General features: G+C 38.2%; 1 long non-coding RNA gene and 1 pseudogene across 1 annotated transcript in view; one reads left to right on the top strand and one right to left on the bottom strand.

The window, feature by feature from the left end:
• LOC138375614 (uncharacterized) overlaps positions 1 to 24,345 on the top strand; it is a 58,163-nt gene that overhangs the window by 32,874 nt on the left and 944 nt on the right. The window contains exon 3 of the long non-coding RNA XR_011231549.1: positions 13,792 to 13,879. This is a non-coding gene — a long non-coding RNA (uncharacterized lncRNA). The remainder of the gene's footprint in view (positions 1 to 13,791; positions 13,880 to 24,345) is intronic.
• On the bottom strand, positions 9,413 to 24,017 carry LOC138375857 (RNA-binding protein 44-like; annotated as a pseudogene).

Here is a 24,345-nt window from a genome sequence, read left to right as displayed (position 1 = left end):
TTCTTACTTCCTCTGTAAATCGATGCCTCTGTGTCACCACCGTCTCAGTCAAGATACAGGAAGTTCCCTGTGCTCCTGTGTGCTCAGCCCACCCTGCCCTCCCGCCCCACTCCGTAACCAGTTTGCTTTCTGTCATAGTGATGAGCTTTGCCTGCTTTGGAATTTTATATAAGTGGAATCATGCAGTGTATTATTTTCCACAATTGGCTTTTTTGGTCAGCATGTTTTGAGATTCATCTGCTTACAGATGTTGGTGGTTCATTCTTTTTCATTGCTGAGTAGTAGGCCACTGTGTGCATATATACCATGATTTTTTAAATCCATTTATCTGCTGGAGGGACTTTTGGGTGTTATCATGACATAAGATAGAGTGTGGTTATCATGACATAAGATAGAGTGTGCTTTTATGTACAGGTGTAGGTGTGTATTTGGATAAATACCTAAGAGTGGAATTGCTAGGCCATATGATAAATGTATGTTTAACTTTATTAGAAACAACACAACTGTTATCCAAAGTGAAGAGTTTACATTTCCACCAGCAGTATATGAGAATTCCAAGTTCTCTGAACCTAGTATTGTCGGTCTTGTAAAATTTGTGTCATTCCAGTGGGTTTGTTAGTGGCATCTCATGAAATTTAAGTTTGCATTTTCCTGAAGTTAGCATCTTTTAATGTGCCTATCGATCAATGATATCTTCTTTCACAAAGTGTCCGTTCAGTTTCTTTGCCCATTTCTTACTGAATTGGTTTATTTCAGTATTACTGAAGTGTCGCAGAGTTCTTTATATATGCTGGATACGAGTTCACTGACAGATCTATATAGCTATGGTTCTAGAAGGAGATAATAGAGGAAATGAGGAAGAATCACTATTTATAGAGATACTGGGTAAAAGATACTAGTACTCAATCCAGCAAGCCCAGTGAAGAACAAATCAAAAAAGGTATCCACATTTAGCCATATTATAGTGAGAACTGCAGAATTTACTAGAGGGAAAGAGAAAACCTTAAATACAGTCAATAGATTTTTGAAAAGACATCATTTATAAAGGTGTGGTAGACTCACGACTGACTTCTTAACTGCAGCACCGGAATTCAAATGACTGGGACAATAGCTTCAATATGTCTTGAGAGATAATAACTGTCAGCCTGGAATTACTTACTTTCAAGGAAGAAATTGAAATAAAGGCTTTTTTAGACAAAGTCTGAGACAAAAGAAATTCTTAATGGTTTACATTAGGAAGAAAAAAAAGATCCCAAATGAAAGTTCTGAAATGTAAGAATGAATAAGGAGCAAAGTTTATAAGTGTGGTTAAAATTAAAGCATGAACTATAAAATATAAAAATAACGTTCAATTTGTGAAAAATAATCAGGCCAGAGCAACTGTAACACCAGCAGCAGAATATAGAAACATTACAAAGGATCATTAGCAGCAGAACGGATAATCATATGTTTATATAACAGGCTATTGCACTACAATAAAAATAAACTGTCACCTCACACATCAGTCTGGATTAATTGCAAAAATGTAATATCAAAGAAAGGAATCAAATTACAAACGAATACTTGCAGACTGATTCCATTTCTGTAAAGTTCAAAACCCGGCAGCACAGAGCAACGTGCTTTAAGGGATGCACATACACAGGACTGAACGATATGAAGACAAAAACGGGGGAAACGGTTAACACAGAGTTAGGGACACTGGTGGTGGTGGCAGGAGCTGGCAGGAGGGGCCTATCCAAGGAGCTTCTGCTCTCTCTGAGCCGAGGTGGTGGTTTCTCTGGTGTTTCTTTAATTCTTCAAACTGCACATATTTTAAAATACTTCCTTGTATGAGTAATTTCTAAATGAAAAATTTTAAAGAAGGAGTAAGTGAATGGCACTGAAACCTGTTGGGGAACGTGGATGATAAACCGGGGTCAGGAGGTGGGATAGATATGTAATGAAAAAATGGATTTTCCTCCCTGGTCGGATCACTGTTGTGTTGCCAACAGAGCTTTCCTTCTGTTCCCAGACGTGCACGTCTCTGTCACTTTCAGGCATTGACAGCCCATTCCACTACGTTTTAGGGAACCGGTTCATTCAGTAGTAATCATCATCCTTTAAGTCAACTGTTTCTTTTTAGCTATTTCTCTTTTCTTCCACTGGAAGACTTTTCTATGCCAGATTATCAAACTGAAAATGATATCCTAATTACATGGAAACTACATTATTTAAATGCTGTGTGTTTCTGAACACTTAGTACTATAGAAAGAAGTGTATTTGGCTGAGTGTTGTTGTGAATAGAATTCTATCAAGTGTTATCAAGAGGAATTTCGTACAGAATTGAAAAAGAAGGCCTAGTATTTACCGTTAATTATTTTTCTCTGACAAATGGACAAAGCATATAATTTTATTGTGACCTTTTTTTTTAGGTTTTTTTTTATATCAACAGATTTAGGGGGTGCAAGTATTTTGGGTTACATGGATGAATTATAGCATGCTGAGGTTAGGGCTTTTTGGGTACAATGTACATTATTGTGATAATTTTTTATAATTGAGTTTAAAATGAAAATAGAAGTTTTAAAAATGTGTATGATTTAGAACGATGTAATTTTCTAATTTTTAATTACATAATTTATTTTGAAAGAAAACCCATTCAATAAAATTAGTAGGTTATACATCATAAAGTTTGCTAATCGTTGAAAGTTTGTCTTAGAGTTCTGTTAAAATAGATTGTGTACTAAATGTACAAAATACAGTTAGATTTGGTTTAGGGCTAGTAAATGTATATAATAAGAAAAACATAACAAATATTTTCAGTGGTGGAATTGAGCTTTAATGTAACATTTTGAAACATCCCATTTCATTATAAGACGTTGATTAATTCCTACTCTCAACTGCTGAGGAATGGAGAAACAGAAGACATGGGAATATTTGCTGCTGGCCAAGAGTGAGACGGGCACTGTCACCAGTGCTGTCGGTGCAACACGCGAGCCACACAGCGCAGGAAGCAGGGTCCCCCATCATCCTGGAGAAAGAATAAAACTCGGTTGGCTTTTAATCTATGTGTGTGCATGTGTGCACATTGTCCTCATGTGTATAAATAAGTATACACGGTGTATTTTATTAGAACTTCTTTTGTTCCAAAAATTTTTGAGGACAATTAGAAAAGAAGAAACAGAGTAAGGCTATATATATTAGAAGGGGATGAGAAGGATGATGAAAAGAGAAATGAAGTTTAGGATCTAAAATAGAGCCAGGAGGAAACCTAATACAAGAAAGTCTTCCGTGAATTCCTACAGCTTGTTAAGGATGTGTCACAAATTTGGCTTTTGGTATAAAAGGGCAGGCTCAACATTTTAGTGATGGCCTCACTGTAGCCTCTAGCTCCTGGGCTTGAGTGATCCTCCTGCCTCCACCTCCTGAGTAGCTGGGACTGCAGGTGCCACCACCACACCTGGCTAATTTTTTTTCTTTCTATTTTTAGTAGAGACGGGGGTCTCGCTCTTGCTCAGGCTGGTCTTGAACTCTTGACCTCGAGTGATCCTCCCTCCTCGGCCTCCCAGAGTGCTGGGATTGCAGGAGTGAGCCACTGCACCCGGCCATGAATCCATTTCTGAACTCTTTATTTCATTCTATTGATCTATTTGTCTGTCTTTTACCACTGTCTTGATTACCATAGCTTTATAAAAAATCTTGAAATTGAGTGGTATTAGTCCTCCAACTTTGTTCTTTTTTTTTCCCGGAAGACTTATTCTACATCATTTGCATGTCCACATGAATATTAGCATCAGCTTGACAATTTCTACAACAGAGAACACTTAGATTTTGACTGGGCTTGTGCTGAATCTGCAGATCAATTTGGTCAGAATTGATGTCTGAGTGTTTTTCTGAGCTGCAAAGATGTATCTTTCCCTTTCCTGAGGTCTCCTTTATATTTACTCTGCAATGTTTACAGTTTTTATAGTACAGGTCTTCTGTAGTTTTGTCGGATTTACCTGTAAATATTTTTTTTAAATGGTACGATTCTTAATTTCAATTTCCAATCATTCATTGCTAGTATATTCAAATAGAATTTATTTTTGTATGTTTGGCTTATATCCCAGCAGTCCCCACCCTTTTTGGCACCAGGGATCGGTTTCATGGAAGATAATTTTTCCACAGACCAGGGGAGGGGGGGAAAGGTTTTGGGATGATTCCAGTGCATCAGGCTGGGCGCCGTGGCTCATGCCTGTAATCCTAGCACTCTGGGAGGCCGAGGCGGGTGGATCGCTCGAGGACAGGAGTTCGAGACCAGCCTGAGCAAGAGCGAGACCCTATCTCTACTAAAAATAGAAAGAAATTATCTGGCCAACTAAAAATATATATAGAAAAATATTAGCCAGGCATGGTGGCGCATGCCTGTAGTCCCAGCTACTCGGGAGGCTGAGGCAGTAGGATCACTTAAGCCCAGCAGTTTGAGGTTGCTGTGAGCTAGGCTGACACCACCGCACTCACTCTAGCCAGGGCAACAAAGCGACACTCTGTCTCAAAAAAACAAACAAACAAACAAAAAAAAACAACAACAAAGTGCATCACATTCATTGTTCAGTCAAACCTATCTGCTAACGGTAATCTGCATTTGCAGCCGCTCCCCAGCGCTAGCATCACAGCCTCCGCTCCACCTCAGACCATCCGGCATTAGATTCTCATAAGGAGCCACAACCTAGGTCCCTCCCACGCGCAGTTTACACTCAGGTTTGAGATTCTATGAGAATCTAATGCTGCCACTGGTCTGACAAGAGGTGGAGCCCAGGTGCGATGTGAGCGATAGCTTCCTCCAGAGCAAATGTTCTGAGAGACAGACAGTGGAAGCTGCTGGTTTCATGAGTCCTGGGCCTGGAAGCTGGCACCATGTCATTTCCACCATTTTCCATTCACCAAACCCTCCTGTATGTTTTCCCTTCATCTTTTCAGCTCTTTGCTCTGTTTTTTTGTTTTTTTTTTTAATGACTTCTTTTGCATTAAGTATTTTTTCATTCTTATTTCCTTTGTGGCCCATTAGCTATAACTTTTTGTTTTACTGTTTTAGTTATTTAGCTTTAGGGCATGGTTTCTCAACCTGACATTTTGGGTTGGATAGTTCTTTGTGTGGGAAGCTGTCCTGTGCAGCGTAGGATACGTCACAATACTGTTGGTTTCTACCTTCTAGTGATACGACACCACTTTCTGTGCAGCATAGGAGCCTTACAGCATGCTCCGTCCTTCCGTAGCTTCCCCTTGGGTCTCTGTGCTATTGTCATACATGTTACTTACACATGTGTTATATGCCCCAATGTCATTATTGTTATTTTTGTTTAAACAGTCAATTATGTTTTAAAGACGTTTCAAAAAGAAAAAAAAGTCACATACTACCCATTTGGTTACCATGGCCAGATCTGTAAACATAATCTCTTCTGGTATCATTTTTCTCCTGCCTAAAGTACGTCTAACATTTCTTGCAGTTTAAGAGTCTGTTGCTGATCGATTCTTTCAGCTTTTGTGTATCTTAAAAAGTATTTTACTTTAAACCTATTTTTCCTGTAATACACACAATTTGCCCCCAAAACCATTTGTAAGTGTAGTTCAGTGGCGTTAAGTACATTCACAATGTTGTGCAACCATCATCATTATATATTTCCAATTTTCTCATTATACCAACCGGAAGCTCTGTAACCGTTAGGCGGTAACTCCTATTTCCCCTGCCCTCAGCCCCGGCTAACCTCTAACATACTTTGTCTCTATGAATCTGCCTATTCTAGATATTTCACAGAAGTGGAGTCATATGGTATTTGTCCTTTTGTGCCTGGCTTATTTTGTTTATCATAATGTTCCCAAGATTCACCCATGCTGTAGCAGGTGTCATAACTCCGTTCCTTTTCATGGCTGAGTAATATTCCTGTGTGTGTACTCGCCACATGTTCTTTATCCATTTATCTGTTGATGGACATTTGGGTCGTTTCTGCCTTTTGGTCAGCGTGAATACAGTTGCTATGAATATTAGTGTGCAAGTGTAGGTTTGAGTCTCTGTTCTGAATTCTTTTGGTTACACACCTGTAAGTGGACTTGCTGGGTCATACGGTAATTCTATGCTTAACCTTTTGAGGAACCACCAAAGTGTTTCAACAATAGCTGCACCATTTTTCACTCTCATCAGCCATGTATGAGGGTTCCAGTTTCTCAGAGGCGAGGGGGATGGAGGATGGGATGCCTGGGCTAGGAGTCGGGACCCAGTGTTCCCTCCTGGTCTTAGATCAGGCTCCTCAGCTTCTTGGCCATCGGAGCAGGGCTGCTCCCCATGCCCACTGTGGCAGTCCCCTGGAGTCCCCCAGGCTTCACCAAGCAGCGCCCAGGTGACAGGTCCCCACAACCCCCTTGGACACACTCAGACACTGCGGGGCTCTGAACAATTAGAAGCCTGCCCTCTGCTGGCTGCTCAGTGCCATAGACACCCCGCCCCAGGACCCGGCAAGGGAAACAGGAACGCGCAGGCGCGGCTCTCACGCTGGGGCGGGGCCTCGCAGGGCGGAGCTTCCGCTCCAGGGCGGGCTGTGGCTGCGGCACTTCCGGCTTCTGAATTAAAGAGGCCGAGGCTGGGGCCGAGCCCGGAACCTGGAGCCCCAGCGCCGGCTCTGCCTGGGGGCGGGCTCCGGTCCGGCCACCGCCGCACCCTGGGCAGAGGCTGCGCCCGAGGATCGCGCCGGCTCAGCCACGGTGAGGGAGCGAGGCCGGCCAAGCCGCTGCCCCCGCGTCCCCGCGTCCCCGCCGCTCCCTCGCTCCGGCGTCCCCCTCAGGCTCCTGCCTTCGCCCACAGCCCCTTATTGCCACCCGCTCGGTTTCCAGTTCCCCCTTCCCCGTGCAGCCCATTCACCTGCTGGGGTGAAGCCCTTTAGGTAGCACCCCCTTAATCTCCCTTCCTCCCAGTGACAGCCTTTTCCGCGTTCTCTGTGCCACCGTCTCTGCGTCCTTTAACCCTGACCCTTCCTTCTTTTTCTCTTCCATTTTATCTTTTTCTGTCTTCTGTGATCCTCACTCCTTTCTCCCTGTTTTTTTGCTCTTTCTTCTCACCCCCCTCACCATTTCATCTCCACTGACCCCTCCTCCTCTCCATGTCCCTTCTCCCGTCTGTCTCCTCAGCCAAATTTCCTCCCCCTTATTGGACGTCGTCCTCGCCCTCTGGCACAGCTGTCCCCATCTCCTTCTCCAGGCTTCAGGGGTCTAAGCAGGAACAATTTGAGGACCGTCTCTTCCCAGGAACTGTAGGGCGGGCAGATGGGGGTTTGTAGTTTTCTTCTTCCTTTTGTGTTTGGAGAAAGGGGAGCTTGGAGGTGTTGAAGAGAGCCGGGAAGCCTTGTTAGGTACTGTCACGGCAAAACCTGAGAGATGGTGTGTTACAGCGTGATAAACTGAGGGCCAACATGCATGGTGACACCTTATGAAATATTTACCTTTCTGACAAAAGTAGCTAAAAAACATTTTGATTTTTTTTTTTTTTTTAATTTTGAGCATCTTTTAGTGGGGAGGAACAGCTTCAGAAATTTAAAAATATTTATTTACAGGCTTGACTATTATAACTTAGATAAAATGATTTGGTTTTTTTGGAGGCAGAGACCAGCGGCATTTGAGGACTGACAATCACCTTGCTTGGCACTCGGATTGTGACAGCTTCTTTAATACCTTCCAAAGGGTTCATTTGTTTTGCCCTCTCTTTTTCAGTTGGGAAAAACTATTTGCAAATTTTCCCCTTCCTGTTTCAAAATAGCTTGAGATTTCAGTTGGATTTTTTCATTGAGTTGAATTACACCTGGTTGGCAGTACATTTATTAAAAAACATTGCTCCCAAATATGCAACAGGCTAAATTTTGGTCTCTGAGAGGGACAGAAATTCTAGTCAAAACAAAATCCCAATAATCATATTCTCCTAGGATGTTAGTCATTTTCTATTTATGGAGATGGCTTCTTTACTTAAGCCTCATGCACCAACTGCTAGCTTCATCCTTTTCTTCTTCAGCTTCCTCACCTCTCTCAGTCTTCATGGAATTGAAGAGAGGAGCCTGCTTTAAATTAGATTTTGGCTTAAGGGAATGTTGTAGCTGGGGTGATCTATCCAGAGCACACAAACTTTCTCTGTATCAGCAATAAAGCTGTTTTGCTTTTTTGTCATTCATGTGTTCACTGGAGTGGCACTTTGCATTTCCTTGAAGAACTTGTCCTTTGCAGCCACAGCTGGGCTAACTGGTGTGGGGGCCTAGCTTTCCCCGAGCTTTTGAAATGTCTTCCTCATTTGTTGTAGAGATGGAGTCTGTCTACATTGCCCATGCTGGTCTCAAAACTCCTGACCTCTAGTGATCCTTCTGCCTCAACTTTCTGAAGTGCTGGGATTACAGGTGTGAGCCACGGTGCCCACTGGCCATGATTTTGACTGTATGTTCTTATTTATAAAATAAGCTAACAAATACTAAATTGTTGGCATAAATAATTTGAGGCCTAAAATGATATTTTCTTCCAGAGAAGTCTTACTTTCATTTCTTCCAGGTGCCTGGCAGAACTTAGAACCCAAGATCATCTCAATCTGATTTAGGGACTAAATTCTGAAGCTGAGTTACAGCCCTTCTGGGGAACATGTATTTCTAGGGTTCAAACTTGTTCTCCTCAAGTACAGCCCACTGGGGTCCGAACTCCCATGCTGATAATTTACCAAGACCCCATCTGCGGGGAGTTAGCTACGCTCCGCACAAAGAGGTATTTTTTTTCTCTTTATTTCAATCATGGTCTCTAAGTTGACTACTCCAGTTTGCAGGGAGTTAGCTAGGCTCCCTGCAAAGAGGTTTTTTTCTTCAATCAGGTCTCTCAGGCAGGGGTCATCGCAAAGGATGAAAAATATAGTAGTAAACAGAAATAAAAGATAAAGTAATGGCAATAATAATACACAGAGCCAAAGATATAGTTTATAAAGTAAAAGTTTATGAAAATAGATAAAGGAGGGTACCCAGATGGAAATATTTTACCCGCATAAAATATCTCCCCGACTGAAACTCCACACAGGTATTTTATAGGGTACATACAGGCTCCCGTTGCCAAGGGCAACAGGATTTGCATACTAACAGGCAGTTTTGGGGTCAAAGTCTCCTAAAAGGCTACTACAGATCTCTTAACTAACTCTAACTGGGGGCACAATGAGTTATAAAATCATCTTGGGGCAAACTTGTAAGTTTTATGATAAGGCTATTACTTTAGCAAAAAACCGGGACATCTTGGCTCCGGTGATTGTGTTCTTGGAGACAGAGATGATCCCAGAAGTCAACATGGGCTGTGCTTTGTGTTAATTACTTGGACCGCATGGTTCCATCAGGGCCGGGCTTGGACATTAGCATATCTATATGATCAGCTCTCATCTCCGGGGGGTGGGGGGGGGTCCACCGGTCAGCTCTGGCAACCTTTGGTTCTAAGGGAGGCCTGCCTTATCTTTCAAAACAGGTGAGAACCAAAGGCCCAGTTTACAGCTGTCTCTTTGAAGTGCAGCTTCTACTGACCAGCGAGATGCCCTCCTGAGAAGAGGCAGCTTTTCAACTAACACATTTATCTTTTCTTTAAGGCAAAGCCTTATTTGACTTCTGAAATCAAATCTTGTCTCCAGAAATACAGAGGGCATTTCTATAACTCAGTATTCTTAGGCTCAACAGCTCCCCCTTTTTTTATTTTTTGAAGAAAGTTGATGGAGTTGGACAGCCATCACAGTGAGGCGTTGGTCTCCGGATTCTTGTCTTCTTTGGAGTTTTCTCCAGACTATAAATAAACACAAGCAAAGGATTAAAATAATGCCAAGAGTTACAACAGTGGAACTCCCATAGATCTTAAGATGATAAAGTGGATCAGCTGACTCTAAACCAGAAGAGATGTCATTAATAATGCCAGCTTCAGAGAGCAATTTAAGTTTGTGACTGAAGGTACTTAATATTTCTTGTTGTAAGTTTCGAATCTCTTCAGTCAAATTTGCTTGGTTATGTAGACGTTTTCTGATGTTTTCCCAAGGAAACCGAGTTTGATGAGGTGTAACACAAAATTGAGTGATAGTCCAATTGCAATGAAGTCTAAGTTGCTTTTGTAGACTTCTAACCTGGTCTCCCAACAAGGTGACTGCTTGTGGTAAGTCAGCCACTTGAATAGCTAATTTAGAATCAATTTGATTTTGGGTAGACCATAATTGATTTAAATCGTGGTGCCAATTTTGAACAAATTCAGTGGTCTGAACGGTCTGATGCAGAACCACACCTGCGGTGGCCACAGAAGCAGTGACAGCAATGATTCCCAAAATAGCTGCTATTAAGAGACCAATAAATCCTTTTGTACGTTTAAGAATGTGGTTAGAACATTGCTGGTGTTTCTTGCCAGACTCTATTCATTTTAACAGGTAACCACAGTCCTGTTCTGGCTTTGAGAATATAAAGTGTTTATAAGGATTGAACTTCATAGAATTGTTAATACAGGTATAATGAGAACAGTTGTCACAGGTCACTAGGAAAGAAGGTTCGTTATAAACAGCATGTCCAATCATAAATAAGTAAGGCAGTCTAACACAAACTTGAATATAATGAGTAGAATTTAAATTCAAAGTCCATTCTCGGCTATTGTTTGTATCCAGAGTGTGTGTGCTAATCCAGGCCTGCAAAGGGTGCAAAGCAGCTGATATTTTCCACAATTGATCATGAATAGGGCCATCTAAAATATGAGGAGCTGGAGAGCTCCTACCATCATTGAGCCGTGTAATATGACTTTTAAGGTCAGTGTCTTTTACAGACATCGAGGTGGCAGTTTTATTCCAATGAAGCTTTTTAAAATTGTGAGAGGAGGCAGGATGGCCATAGGGACTCCAGTCTAGGACAACACCATAAGATGTGGACCCAGCAAGAATGCGCCCCGTGTGAGCTCTACAATTGTCCCATTGTACCCAAGTTTTAGGGTCAGAAATTATTACTTTCTTACAAAGGGGTATATCTGTGGGTGCAATTTTAGAATGCTCAATAGTCATGTGGCTGGTTGCCAGACACTCTTACCACCATGCTCACCACGCAGATCACGGCAAGAAAAAGATTTACAGATGTTTGAGGTACAGATGTCCAGTTCAATATCCCGTCTGCTTCTTCGTATGTTCTCTTCAGCTGTCCCCACGTCATGGTCTGTGCCTGACGTGTCTTCCGCTTTTTCCCCTCGAGTTTCCACTCTGGGTTTGATTCTTCTGTTTGGAATCCAGACTGTTGGTCTGTCGTCTGTCAAAACACAAGAAAAACTCTCCCCCACACCTTTGCACATCCTTTTTCCCATTTATTTTCTACATCATCTTTCCACCAGATAGGCTGGTGAGGGAAAGAGTCTGATTGTGGACTCCTATTCCAATGCTTTTCTATTGCTGTTAATTTATCTTCCTTACGAATATTCAAAAAATTTTAGGTAAATGAGGCTTGATTTATTCTATCTTTGGGAGACTGTGTACCTCCCCCTTTTTGTTTTAATAACATGTTTTTTTAAAGTTTGATTGTACGTTCTATAATGCCTTGTCCGTGAGGATTATAAGGAATGCCAGTAATGTGTTTGATGTCCCATTTAATACAAAAAGCTGTAAAGGAATGACTAGTGTAAGCAGGGCCATTGTCAGTTTTAATGGTGGATGGGACTCCCATGTATATAAAACAGGAATGTAAGTGTGAGAATATATGTCTAAGAGTTTCTCCAGAGGATGGAGTAGCCATAATAAGACCGGAATAAGTATCTACAGTAACATGTACAACACCTAACTTGCCAAATTCAGGAATATGTGTAACATCCATTTGTCATGATTTATTTGGTGAGAGACCTCGAGGATTAACTCCTGCAGAAAATTTAGGCTGATTAATTAATTGACAAGTGGGACAATGAGAAACAATATGTTTGGCTTGATTATTATTATTATTTTTTTTTTGAGACAGAGTCTCACTCTGTTGCCCGGGCTAGAGTGAGTGCCGTGGCGTCAGCCTAGCTCACAGCAACCTCAAACTCCTGGGCTTAAGCAATCCTCCTGCCTCAGCCTCCCGAGTAGCTGGGACTACAGGCATGCGCCACCATGCCCGGCTAATTTTTTGTATATATATATATATTTTAGTTGTCCATATAATTTCTTTCTATTTTTAGTAGAGACGGGGTCTCACTCTTGCTCAGGCTGGTCTCGAACTCCTGAACTCGAGCGATCCACCCGCCTCGGCCTCCCAGAGTGCTAGGATTACAGGCGTGAGCCACCGCGCCCGGCCTGGCTTGATTATTGATTGTATAATTGCATTGAGTTTTCTTAAATCAGTTAACATTTGTCATTTGCCAGATTTCTTTTTTAATAATATAGGAGAATTTCACGGACTGGTGGACTCCTCTATATGTCCTGCTTGTAATTGTTCTTTTACTAATATTTGAAGAGCACCCAATTTTTTTTTTGTTTTGTTTTTTTGTTTTAGCGGCCACTGCTGTCCACATAGGCTTTTGTGATATCCAATTTAAAGCCAGAGCAGAATGGTGCTTTTCAGTAGCAGTGGCCGTGAAAGTATGTGCCTTTGGTGCCTCGAAAGTCTTAGCCCCTTGGCTCCTTTTACCCAAACCAAAACAAGGGTTATAATTCATATTTAGCATAATCTGTTTAGCAGATGTATTAGGTATATTGATGTATGCTCCCCACTGCTGTAACAAATCTCCTCCTCACAAATTAATAGTGATGTTAGCCACGTAAGGTTTTAAAGTGGCTGTCTGTCCATCAGGGCCTGAACAATTTAAAATTTGTCCACTTTGAAATATGTCAGTCATCGTTCCTATTCCGGTAAGAACAGTAGGAACTTGTTGTAAAGGCCAAGCTTTTGGCCAAAAACTTTTAGAAATAATTGTAACATCAGCTCCAGTATCTGTAAATCTAACAAAAGATTTGCCATTTAACTTAATTTCTAATTGAGGTCTTTGGTCATTAATAAAAGTTTGCCAATATTGAGCGGCGGATGTAAAAGCCGCTAACACTTTGAATTAGCATTATTAAAAGCCAATATATGTAACATTAAATTTTTCAAGTCAGGCGGACTAACCGTTTTTTGCACAACATCTTGTAGTTCATAAGTTTCATAATAAAACTTATGAAATCTGCATGAGTTTTATTAACATTTTACACAAGAAAACACAGACTGTTTAGGAGAAGCTATTTTCTCTTATGCTCTAATATAGCACTGTTGAATTTGAGCAATAACTTGATCATCTTTTTTAAGATCTTAGTTTGTTTTTTTTTAAGTTTTTGTTTTTCTTCTTCTTATCAACCTCTCTCAAGGGTGGATCATGCTTCTGGGAATCGTTTACATTAGAAAGCAGCGGTTCCCAAGCTTAAAGCTGCTGGCTTGAGCCAGGCAGAGAGCTCTTGCTTAAAGTGAAAGTTTACCGCCCCCTTTTTTTTCTTTTTTCTCTTTTTTAATTTTTGAACTAACACATTTATTTTTTCTTTAAGGCAAAGCCTTATTTGACTTCGGAAATCAAATCTTGTCTCCAGAAATACAGGGGGCATTTCTATAACTCAGTATTCTTAGGCTCAACACCCATCCCCCTGGCTGCAATGCTATGAAAATGGCCCATGCCCTCCTAGCTTCCCCTCTGCAAATAATACTGGGGGAAAGTACCCCCAAACACTGGGCATACTTTGAGACTCCTCTTTGTACCCTGATCCAGTAATTCATCATTACCTAGATAGCTCATCAGTGCCTTCAAGCAGTTTTTTTTTTTTTTTTTTTAATATTTATTCAGGTTTTCTAGTTGTTCTCAGTGGACGGTTGGCTTGAGTCATCTACACACCTATAACTGGAAACAGAAGTCTCGCCTGTGTTGTAAAAAGGTATTGTATATGTTCACTGGTGGTCATTTTAAAATATATAAACAAATTCTTTGATATGCCTTTCTTTAAGAGGTGGGGTTAAATTTCCCTCCCCTTGAGTATGAGTTGCATGTAGTGACCTTCATCTAATAGAATATGGCAAAATGATCGATTGTGACTCCTGAGGGTGGGTCAGAGCAGCTTCCACCTTGCTCTCTTGCTCAGGGGAAGCCAGCTGCCACAATGTAAAGGGATTCAAAGAGTCCTGTGGAAAGGCCCATGCAGTAAGGCATGAGGCCTCTTGCCAACAGCCATGTGAATGAGCCATCTTAGGAGACCCTCCAGGCTCAGTGTGGCCTCTGGATACTACGGTCCAGGCCAACTTCTTTACTGCAACATGAAAGACTCTGAACGCAAACTACCCAGCTAAGCCATCCTTGAATCTTAATCTGCAAACTGTGAGATGATGAATGTTAAACTAAGCAATTTTGGGGTAAATGGTTTTATATTAATAGTAATATGTTTGTTTTTAAATTTTATATTTTATTATTTTTAATTTAATATTCATTTTATGTGAAAAATGAAACCAATAGCTTTTTTTTTTTTTTTTTTTTTTTTTTTTTTTTTTTTTTTGAGACAGAGTCTCACTCTGTTGCCCAGGCTAGAGTGAGTGCCGTGGCGTCAGCCTAGCTCACAGCAACCTCAAACTCCTGAGCTCAAGGGATCCTCCTGTCTCAGCCTCCCGAGTAGCTGGGACTACAGGCATGCGCCACCATGCCCGGCTAATTTTTTCTATATATATTTTTAGCTGTCCATATAATTTCTTTCTATTTTTAGTAGAGGTGGGGTCTCGCTCTTGCTCAGGCTGGTCTCGAACTCCTGAGCTCAAACAATCCGCCCACCTCGGCCTCCCAGAGTGCTAGGATTACAGGCGTGAGCCACCGCGCCCGGCCAAAACCAATAGCTTAAAATTTTAAAGTAATATTTAAATAAAAAAGAATATGTTGTATGATCTCTGCTTCCAGTTAGGAATAAAAACAAGAGTTTTTCAGAACAGATGAAGTCATTTCCACAATACTGTTAACAGATAAGCCATTCACAAACCCTTTAGGATTTATTCTTACTTCCTGAAGAGCTTCTATAATATGGTCTCTAGGCAAAGTGAAAACATACGCGAGCATTTGTCTTTTCCAAAGTAACACAATCTGACTATAGCTAAGTTATTGAATGGAACTATGCTTTTACATAAAAAGCTTAAAACCAATTAAAATACAATTTTAGTTCTTACCTGCTGACTTCTGGATGTAGTTCAGCCAGTCACTTCATGATCTTGGTGAATGCAAGTTCAGAGTATTTGGAGGTATGAATCTAACAGGTGCATCAGGTAATAATTTAGCAGATTCAATTTGTTTACAATTCTTGACACCCTAAATAAGCATTTTAAAAGTTTTCTTAACACCAATACATAGTGATAATCCAGCTTATTCAATTAAAATAAATTTTAAAATTATAAATAAAAAAACTGCTCTGAAAATTTTACTTTAAGATTATTTATACCAAGTAAATTTACTTCAGCGGTGTTCAGGGCTATGTATTAAGAAAACATGCCCAACATAATTTTTTATAGTAATGATAAAGTCTATGAGACTATGTCTAAATCAGCCTTTCTCAACTGGGATTCTTCCTCTGAACCACAGAACACAGCAAATGGTGTAACTATTTTCTCAACCCTCCCAAAGACAGGACATAATCAGACCCATTCTAGATGCCAAGGAGAGGGGTTAACCCATTAAATAAAATGAATGTTTTAGGGTTAGGGTATTAAAGCTTAATTCTTTTAATCAACCCACCTGATAAAGGCTGGTCTGACGAGTAATTATAAATATTCTATATTTTATTTACTAAATACCGTATGTAATGAACACAAACCACATGCCCAGAATTGTATCACAGGTTATGGGGGGGGGAACTAGTAATATAAAGTGCAGCCTCCTTCACTTGTGAAAGATAAAATTAAAATGATCAATTAGTTACTATTAACCATGCAAGTAGACTATAAATGGTGCGAAACCACTGTAAATCCTGTAAAAATTCAACAAAGGAAGGGCTCAGACTTTAAATCCTAGATGAAAAGTCAGGGCAAAATACATAAAATATTAGCTCTGTCACACCAGAATATTACATTTTACTTATTGCCATTATCTCTCCCACTAGATTTAAGCTTCATATAAAAGCACAGGTGTTTGTCTATTTTGTTCACTGTTGCTTTCCCAGTTCCTAGAATAATGTACACAGTTGGTATGTAATAAATAACTCTTTGTTCAATAAATAAGTGAAAAGATTGGAATGTGATAGTTTAAAGTGATAGTTGAAACCACAGAAAAAATGAGCTCTCCAAGAAAAAGCCAAATTACTGGTATGTAACAGCAACGATAATAGCTGTACTTACCGAGTACATCCTCAGTACATTGTACTAAGAATTTTTCCATATTAAGCTCATTTAAACTTCTAAATGTTTGAGGTAAGAACTATTATCCTCATTTTAAGACAAAAAGCTCAGAGAGTGAGGTAGCTTTGCAGAGTTACAGGATGAGCAGGAGGCAGAGCAAACCTCCATCATTTTCCACATCGTGTTTAAAACCTCAGTGAGGTACAGATGAGGGCATAAAACAATAAAATGACTACATTTTATGGTTTTAATAATTATGAGATAACATTAGCTACAAAAAGTGATGAAAGTATAGTAATTAGTTACTTGTAGAGTAGCACTATTCAAGAATAAAGAAGAAAAAAAAGACTGGAAAGCAGCAGTCCCCCTACCTTTTTGGCACCATTCATTTCCTTCACAGCCATCTTTATATCACTGTTTCTTGTTTCGTTTTTTTGGAAAGCAAGAGATGCATATCTAAAATAGAAAAGCAGAAAACCAAAAGGTTTTTCATTCACTTTAAATTACCTCAAACTTAATTTTGTAATCACTGGCTCAAATATAGTTTTCACAATAATAAATGCTCTTATAAAGGTTGATATACTAAGCCGGGCGAGGTAGCTCACGTCTGTAATCCTAGCACCTGGAAGGCCAAGGCGGGTGGATCGCTCAAGGTCAGGAGTTCGAGACCAGCCTGAACGAGACCCCGTCTCTACTAAAAATAGAAAGAAATTATATGGACAGCTAAAATATATATATATATAGAAAAAATTAGCCGGGCATGGTGGCACATGCCTGTAGTCCCAGCTACTTGGGAGGCTGAGGCAGGAGGATCGCTTAAGCCCAGGAGTTTGAGGTTGCTGTGAGCTAGGCTGACGCCACGGCACTCTAGCCCGGGCAACAGAGCGAGACTCTGTCAAAAAAAAAAAAAAAAAGGTTGATATACTTAGCTTGAAATCAGGAAGAATGTTTATTTAGGATAACTAAATAAAAACCAAATTAAAGATGAGAAATAAAAGATACTAAGCATTTCTCATGAATTATCTCCTATTAATTTTATATTAAAATTTAATGTAAAACATTTGCAAAGCTGATATATGATAAAGTTGCAGAGATTAGCAATCTGGGGACTTTTATACTAAAAAAAATTAAAATTAATTCCTATGTTCAAACATAACCTCCAGATGACTCAAAGGCTTGCAATGTGAAAGTCAAAATTTAAAACATTTACCAGAATATTTAAGAGAATATCTTTATGGCCTTGTTGTGGGGAAATATTTAGACCAAAAAAACAAAAAAAGTTGAAACATAGAATCAGAACTTTAACCATATAATTGAGAAAGTCAGGCAAGAACTATTCCTATAAAAGCACCAGACCTAGAGAGTGTCAGTGGAAGGATACACACCAAATCTGAAAAGTGGTTCTTTTCAAATGATGGGACTATGGATAATTTTTTATAACCTCCTTGTATTTTTGCATTTAATTGTATTTTCTAAATTTCCACACAGTACGTAGAATACTTAAGAAAAGAAAACCCCACAGTTTGTTTTAAGGATTCAACAAGATGCTAAAAGAATCTTTCACATCAGGTAATACTACTAGGATTATAATACTACTTTAATGAACTGTAGTTCATTAATGAGTAAAATTTAGAAAGCATATACTCTTACGTGACTCCATTAAATAAAATCAAACACCTATTTTTTTAACAAATTTCAACCCCAACTACAAACAGGATTCTCTCTTAATTGATAAAGATTTTCATATCTGAAATGAACAGCCATCATTTTTTATCAGCAGAGAGTAAAGGTATTTCCGTCACCACTGTGATTTGAATGATCTGACAATGTCACAAAATAGAAAGTAGCAACAGACAGATTGGAAGAGATTATATACAGATGATGTAGCTATCTACCTAAAAAGTATAAAAGTGTCATCTGAAAAGTAATTAAACTCAGAAATAATAGAATACAATTTTCTGAGCATCTACTATGTGCCAGGCTTTACTCCTAGTGCTTTACAAACTTAACTCACAGTAGTTTCACAACATCGCTATGACAGTACTATCAACCTCACTTTATAGATGAAGAGGAGGCTGAGGTACAAAAAGGTTAAGTAAATTGCCCAAATTTATTCATCAAGTTGCTGACAGACCTGGGAATTGAGCCAAAGTTATCTCTTTCTGGAGCCCGTTCTCCTTAACTAAGGCACTCTACTTTCCCTGTGAAACAGTGCGTAACAAGATAAAGCACACAGAAGTCAGTAAGTCTGCTACATACCACTAGTAACAAGCTACAAAGTATAATCCAAGAAAGATCTGATTAAGAACAGCACGAACTAATGACTGCAGCTATTTGTCTATAATGACTGCAACTATTTGTCTGCATGGCCCCCTATACTAGCCTGGGACCCTCCTGTGGGAATGGCCTTTGACTTTATCCTCACTGTGGCTGATGTCTGGTACAGAACCTCTAGTGAGCAGCAGGCACACAGTAATGCACGTTGGACTGAATTTGGGAAACAAACCTGTAATTAGTAGAAGAATCATAAATTGAAATTTCAGAAACTTGGTATTTCTGGAAATGAGACCTTCAATCAGCCTAAAAAAAGAGAAATAATATGAAGTTCAAAAAGAAATCTTGGCATACCTCAGATACTGAAGGGCAGAGATCACCAACATGTACCAAATAACCTTTATCTCTTCGTAAGGGTTCAGCATACATTTCTGCTTGTAGAAAAACAGAATATACCACAGAAATGATCATCATTGTATTGAGATGTTTAAGAGAAAATGAAAACTTGCTAAATATTTCATGGTTTCTTTTTACTATCACAAAGCTTATCAAAAAGTTATCAACAAATATCAGCATGACCAGACTGAAGACCAAAAGCCTGGAGTACAGTGTTAAGATTTCTGGGCCTTAATCGTATCATCTTGAAAAATAAATGGGTATGGATTAGTTGATATTAAGTCTCTCATAGCTCAAATGAATAAATTACATCTAAACGGAGTAATCAGTTACAGCTGTCCTTTGGTATCCCTGGGGGACTGGTTCTAGGACTCCCTGTGGATACCAAGATCTGACGATACTCAAATCCCTTATATAAAATGGCATAGTATTTGCATATAATCCACACACATCCTCCTATATACCTTAAATCATCTCTAGATTACTCACAATACCTAATACAATGTAAATTCTATGTAAATAGTTGTTATGCTGCGTTGTTTAGGAAATAATGACAAGAAAGTTGGTTGAATCCATGAATACAGAACCCATGGGCTGACTGTACATCACGGCTAAAAAAGTCTGTCATTTGTCCCTGGTTCAGAGAAGTGCTATGAGAACACTGGATGTACACAGGATCTTAACTCCTTAGTGTTAGTGCTGGCTAGAGCTAGTGGTTTCAGAGACCTCTTTACACACATTCCTTTGTTGGGGAAATAACGTACCAAGGAAACCTTTCAATCAGACAAATATCAACAGCAGGTATTATATAGCTTGTGATAATGTTAAGAGCACATAAGAAAAAAACAGACAAATTACTTGAGTTAGACAGCATGATTTTGGAAACCACAAATACTAGGATTATAGATAGTTTTCTTGCTTGACAAAATTTCAAAATTCTTAGGCTGTCATCTCATAGTCAATATTGTGAAGGGAACCTGGTCTGAAATCAAAGATTCACTAAATTAAGATTTGAATTACTAGCAAATCCTATACCTGGCACAGAGGGAGTACACAAATATTGTTGAATGAATCCATGAGTACTTTTACTTATGTTTTAATAATTTTTAAATAATAATGGGAGATTTGTAAATTTTATTGTGTTCATTAAGTAGTAATAGTAACAAGAGTAGCCTAGCATTTATTGAATGCTCTGCTCCAGGCAACATGCTAAGCACTTTATATACACATCACCTCACATGATTCTCCCAACCACCCCGTGAGGGAGCTATTATTATTATTATTATTTCCATTTTACAGATGATGATACTGAGGTCATGGAGTTTAGGTCACAAATCTGTTAAGTATTGGTGCTAGAATTCAGGCAGAGTCTTTCATCTTTAGGTAATTAATACCTAACCTTCTTCATTAACTTCATTTAATTTGTTAATCTCTTTAGATTATAAATGTATTCTACAGAGAAATAGTGAAACTACCTAACTTTACATTTTTATATTGCAGTGAAAAAGAAGTAAAGAGCTATAGTACAGCAAAGGAGTCAGAAGGTATACATTACACCCATCACCTAACCCTTCACTAATTCAGTACAAAATATCTACTGGATACCGTATGGGCTGCACGCTGTACTTGGCAGTGAACAAAATCCCTGATCTTGCTGAGCTAGTATGTAAGGGTGGGAAGGCAGTGAACCCAGTAATCAATCAAGCATCAAGTAAGCAAAACACACAGTATTGTGACAAGTGATATGCTAGAAAATAATGCAAGGAAAGAAAAAAAGTTACAATTAAATCAGATGATATAATATTTTAAGTTGTGTATATGTATTAATATATGCATAAAGAAATGCATTGAAATGCTCACTAAGATATTCATAGTGGTTAGTGAAGGTTGGAGAAACTTCAGGTAATTTTAATTTTCTTATATTTTCATATTTTATTTAAAAATCTTACTAAGCCATTATTTATACAAACAGAAAAAAATAAAACCATCGCTAATATGGAAAATTAAAAAACCCACAGAAACATACAGATAAAAATAAAGAGAGGTAGCATAACTATCACAAGAAATGATAGAATAATCACAGGCACTAGAGAAAATTCTAACTATTATAAGCATTTAAGGACTATCTAAAGATGAAAATATTCCTGAAATAGATGAAATTATTAAAGTGAGGGAAAGCAAATAGTTTCCATCACTAATACCGATTTGATAGATTAGTACTGGTTACCTGAGGAAAGCTGAGAAGTTGGTTTTGTTCCCCAGGTAACCGCACCTGAAAAGTGTCCAGTGAGGGCTCAGTGGAAAAGAATGCAGCTTATCTACTTGCTAACTAAATCTTGCGTTTAAGCTTTTAGCAATTTTCTGTTCTTTAAAAAGTTGACCTCCAACTGACCAATTTCTCCTTTTGTATAAAGAAAAGCCACAAACAGGAATAAAATATTAAAACAGCTCAGGCACCCAACACAACCCAGAAGCAGGTAAGTATTATTTTACAAATAGGTTAGGATTCCTCAGTAAATTGTTAAACCAACCTAGTGTAAACTTCAGATTCCATCTGTCTTGTTCGATTTTATTTTCTTTACTTCCTGAGAAGTCACCTCCTGTCAGGTTTTCTTTAGCATCAAACCAGTCTTCACTCATTTCTTGGTAATTTCTACAGTCTCATAAATTGAAAACAATGAGCTATGAATTACCTACAATGTTTAACCCTCTGAAAAGTTATCTAAAAAGCATGATGAATCACTATGATAATTACTTGTTTTAGAAACAAACCTAAAGATGAATATTAAGCAAAATAAGAGAACCAAGCATAAAGCTTCTGTGAGAAGGGATTTCAGCAGTCCCGAAATGAAAAGTTCTTTTCAGTTTGAGTGATCTGCTTCCTAGTTTCCCTTTAATTAATATTGATTCCCAGTTTATTAAAACTGTCACTATTCTGATTTTTCAATTGTTATTTACTGGAAAAAAGACATCTTTATATAAAGAATAAGAGAAAACTTCTTTAAAAGGACTAAGTAGTGCTGCAGCTCTTTATATCATTAAAATTAATGATCTTTTTGGAATGACCATAATCTCTTTTCTTAGAGGAGAAAACTAAAAAAATGTACACAATTTACAGAGATACAATTAGACACAAGAAAGAAAGTTTTCAAATTGGAAACATGAAGCAGAATAAAGGCCATATTATTATTCAGCATTATTGGATATATTAGGTGACTTTAAAAACAAGTCAAGCAAAAATAAGAACATACTTAACATTCACAATCAGAATGATGCCATTGTAGTCAATTAAAAATATTTATTTTGACTTAATGAATAAACACTGGAGATATTTTAAACCTTGACTGTTTTCTGGCAACTATGAAAGATAATATATTTTTATACTAACTTTTAGCATCAACTTTCAGTTGATCAAAGTCTACATTTATATCACCATTTTTTAAATACATCACTTTCTTGGGTGATGTATTTTGTTTAGGATGACTACTGTCAGATAACAAAGATATCTGAGGATTAAGATAATAAAAACAGTAATAAGGACTAGCAATTATTGCGCTCTTACTATGTGACAGGCACTCTTCACTGGCATTATTTAGCCCGTACAATAACGAAGGCTATGAGAGTAAAACCATTAACTTGACTTCACAGATGAGAAAACTGAATCTAAGAAACTCATTGTGCCAAGTCACAGTTAACAAGAATTAGGATTTGAATCCAGTCTGTGTATAGTCACTCTGTGCTAACACTAGTATTTTGGAAAGTGTGGCAGATACACACTAGAAGTACTTGAGATAACTTTGGGAGGTATGTATAAATATTAATAACATTAACCTTTAACAGTTACGTATTTAATTTAGTGTATCCTTATGTATACCTTTTATTTATGGGAAGTAATATTTCTTTCTTATATGTAAGAGTGAATTATTCTTCACACTAAAATTTTTGTGAAAAGGACAATCATTTAAAGAAAACTACAGAATAACATTACAGGTAACATAGGGCTATGGTAAATTGTGAAGATGGTACATGAATAGCTGAAATTTAGAAATACTATGCTACACTATACTGGCTTTCATGCATAACTAGTTAATTTAATGAGACAGGGACTAAAATGTAATCCCAACTTAAAATAGATATTGTTTTATAGCCAAAAGTATGATTATAAAAATTGTTCTATCTACATCTTGTACTTTTAAAAATAATTTATTCTTCCTAAATAAGCAGGTTATACCATTGGTACAATTGCAATGAAAATAAAGCCCTTAAGAATTATCATATAGTACTAAATGTATAAATTGTTTAAGCAAAGTATTAATACATAAGAAATTTAAGTACATGAAAATCTAGTTATGAATCTGTTAATTCTTTGTGGATAACTGAGGTTTTTTAAAAAACAATTTAACAATAGAAGAATTTGTTAAAACAATTTACTTTTTATCATTCATGTTAGTAGAAAGGAGCATATATTAATCAAGTATTTCACTTTGGACTTGGGAATCCATCTTGGGGGATTACCTAAGACCACTCAAAGAATGAAACCTTAAAGTTAAGACCAAAGTCAGAAAAGCAGAAATAAACTTCAGCTTTCCTATTCCATTGCCTCCTGGCTTGATAATGGAATGTAACTTATGTTACTAAAACACTTTATAATTTGCAGGGTGTTCTTATATAGATTAAACCATCTTTTCTGATTGTCATCTGACAAGATTCCCTTGGTGGAACAAGACAGAATGAGAAAACTTATGAGAGGCATTTAAAAACTATTTTCCTCATTTCAACAAAGGAGAAATTAAAACTTTGCTCTACCTAAAATAAATGGAACATTACTTTATTCTACCTCATGACATGAAGGTGCAAGATATTAGTTTTAACTACATTCATGCAACATGATGGTGGCTATATATCATGGATTTGCCCTGGACAGTCCAGATTTATATCTATTGCTGTGGTGAATGATTAACATTACTATTCTCTTACTCTCTTTCATCCTCAAAAGTCTAGTGATTTGGTGATAAACTATAGGCTTACCGTACTCAACATATATTGCTGATATCTGTTTCATTAGGCTTAAATACAGCATTATGTTCCTCCTAATTAAAGTAGGCTATAAAGTAAGCTAGTTGAGTGAAAAGAAGGATGTCGGAGTCTCTAACAATTATTTTACTTAAGCTATAAAATTAAAGATTTGGGGCTGGGTGCTCTAAACTTCTGACTTCTGTCATTGATGGTTTGCAATGTGGGATATGCTCTCCTGAGGGAGGATCAAAATGATCTACTGGGAAGTTACAGGAAAATACTAGAACTTCCTTTTTCTTTCTTTCTTTCTTTCTTTCTTTTTTTTTTTTTTTTGAGACAGAGTCTCACTCTG

Source organism: Eulemur rufifrons, chromosome 27, assembly GCF_041146395.1.
Source record: "Eulemur rufifrons isolate Redbay chromosome 27, OSU_ERuf_1, whole genome shotgun sequence".
NCBI classification, from domain to species: domain Eukaryota; kingdom Metazoa; phylum Chordata; class Mammalia; order Primates; family Lemuridae; genus Eulemur; species Eulemur rufifrons.
The sequence above is the reverse complement of the archived record's forward strand: the minus strand, read 5'-3'. Positions and strand labels throughout refer to the sequence as shown.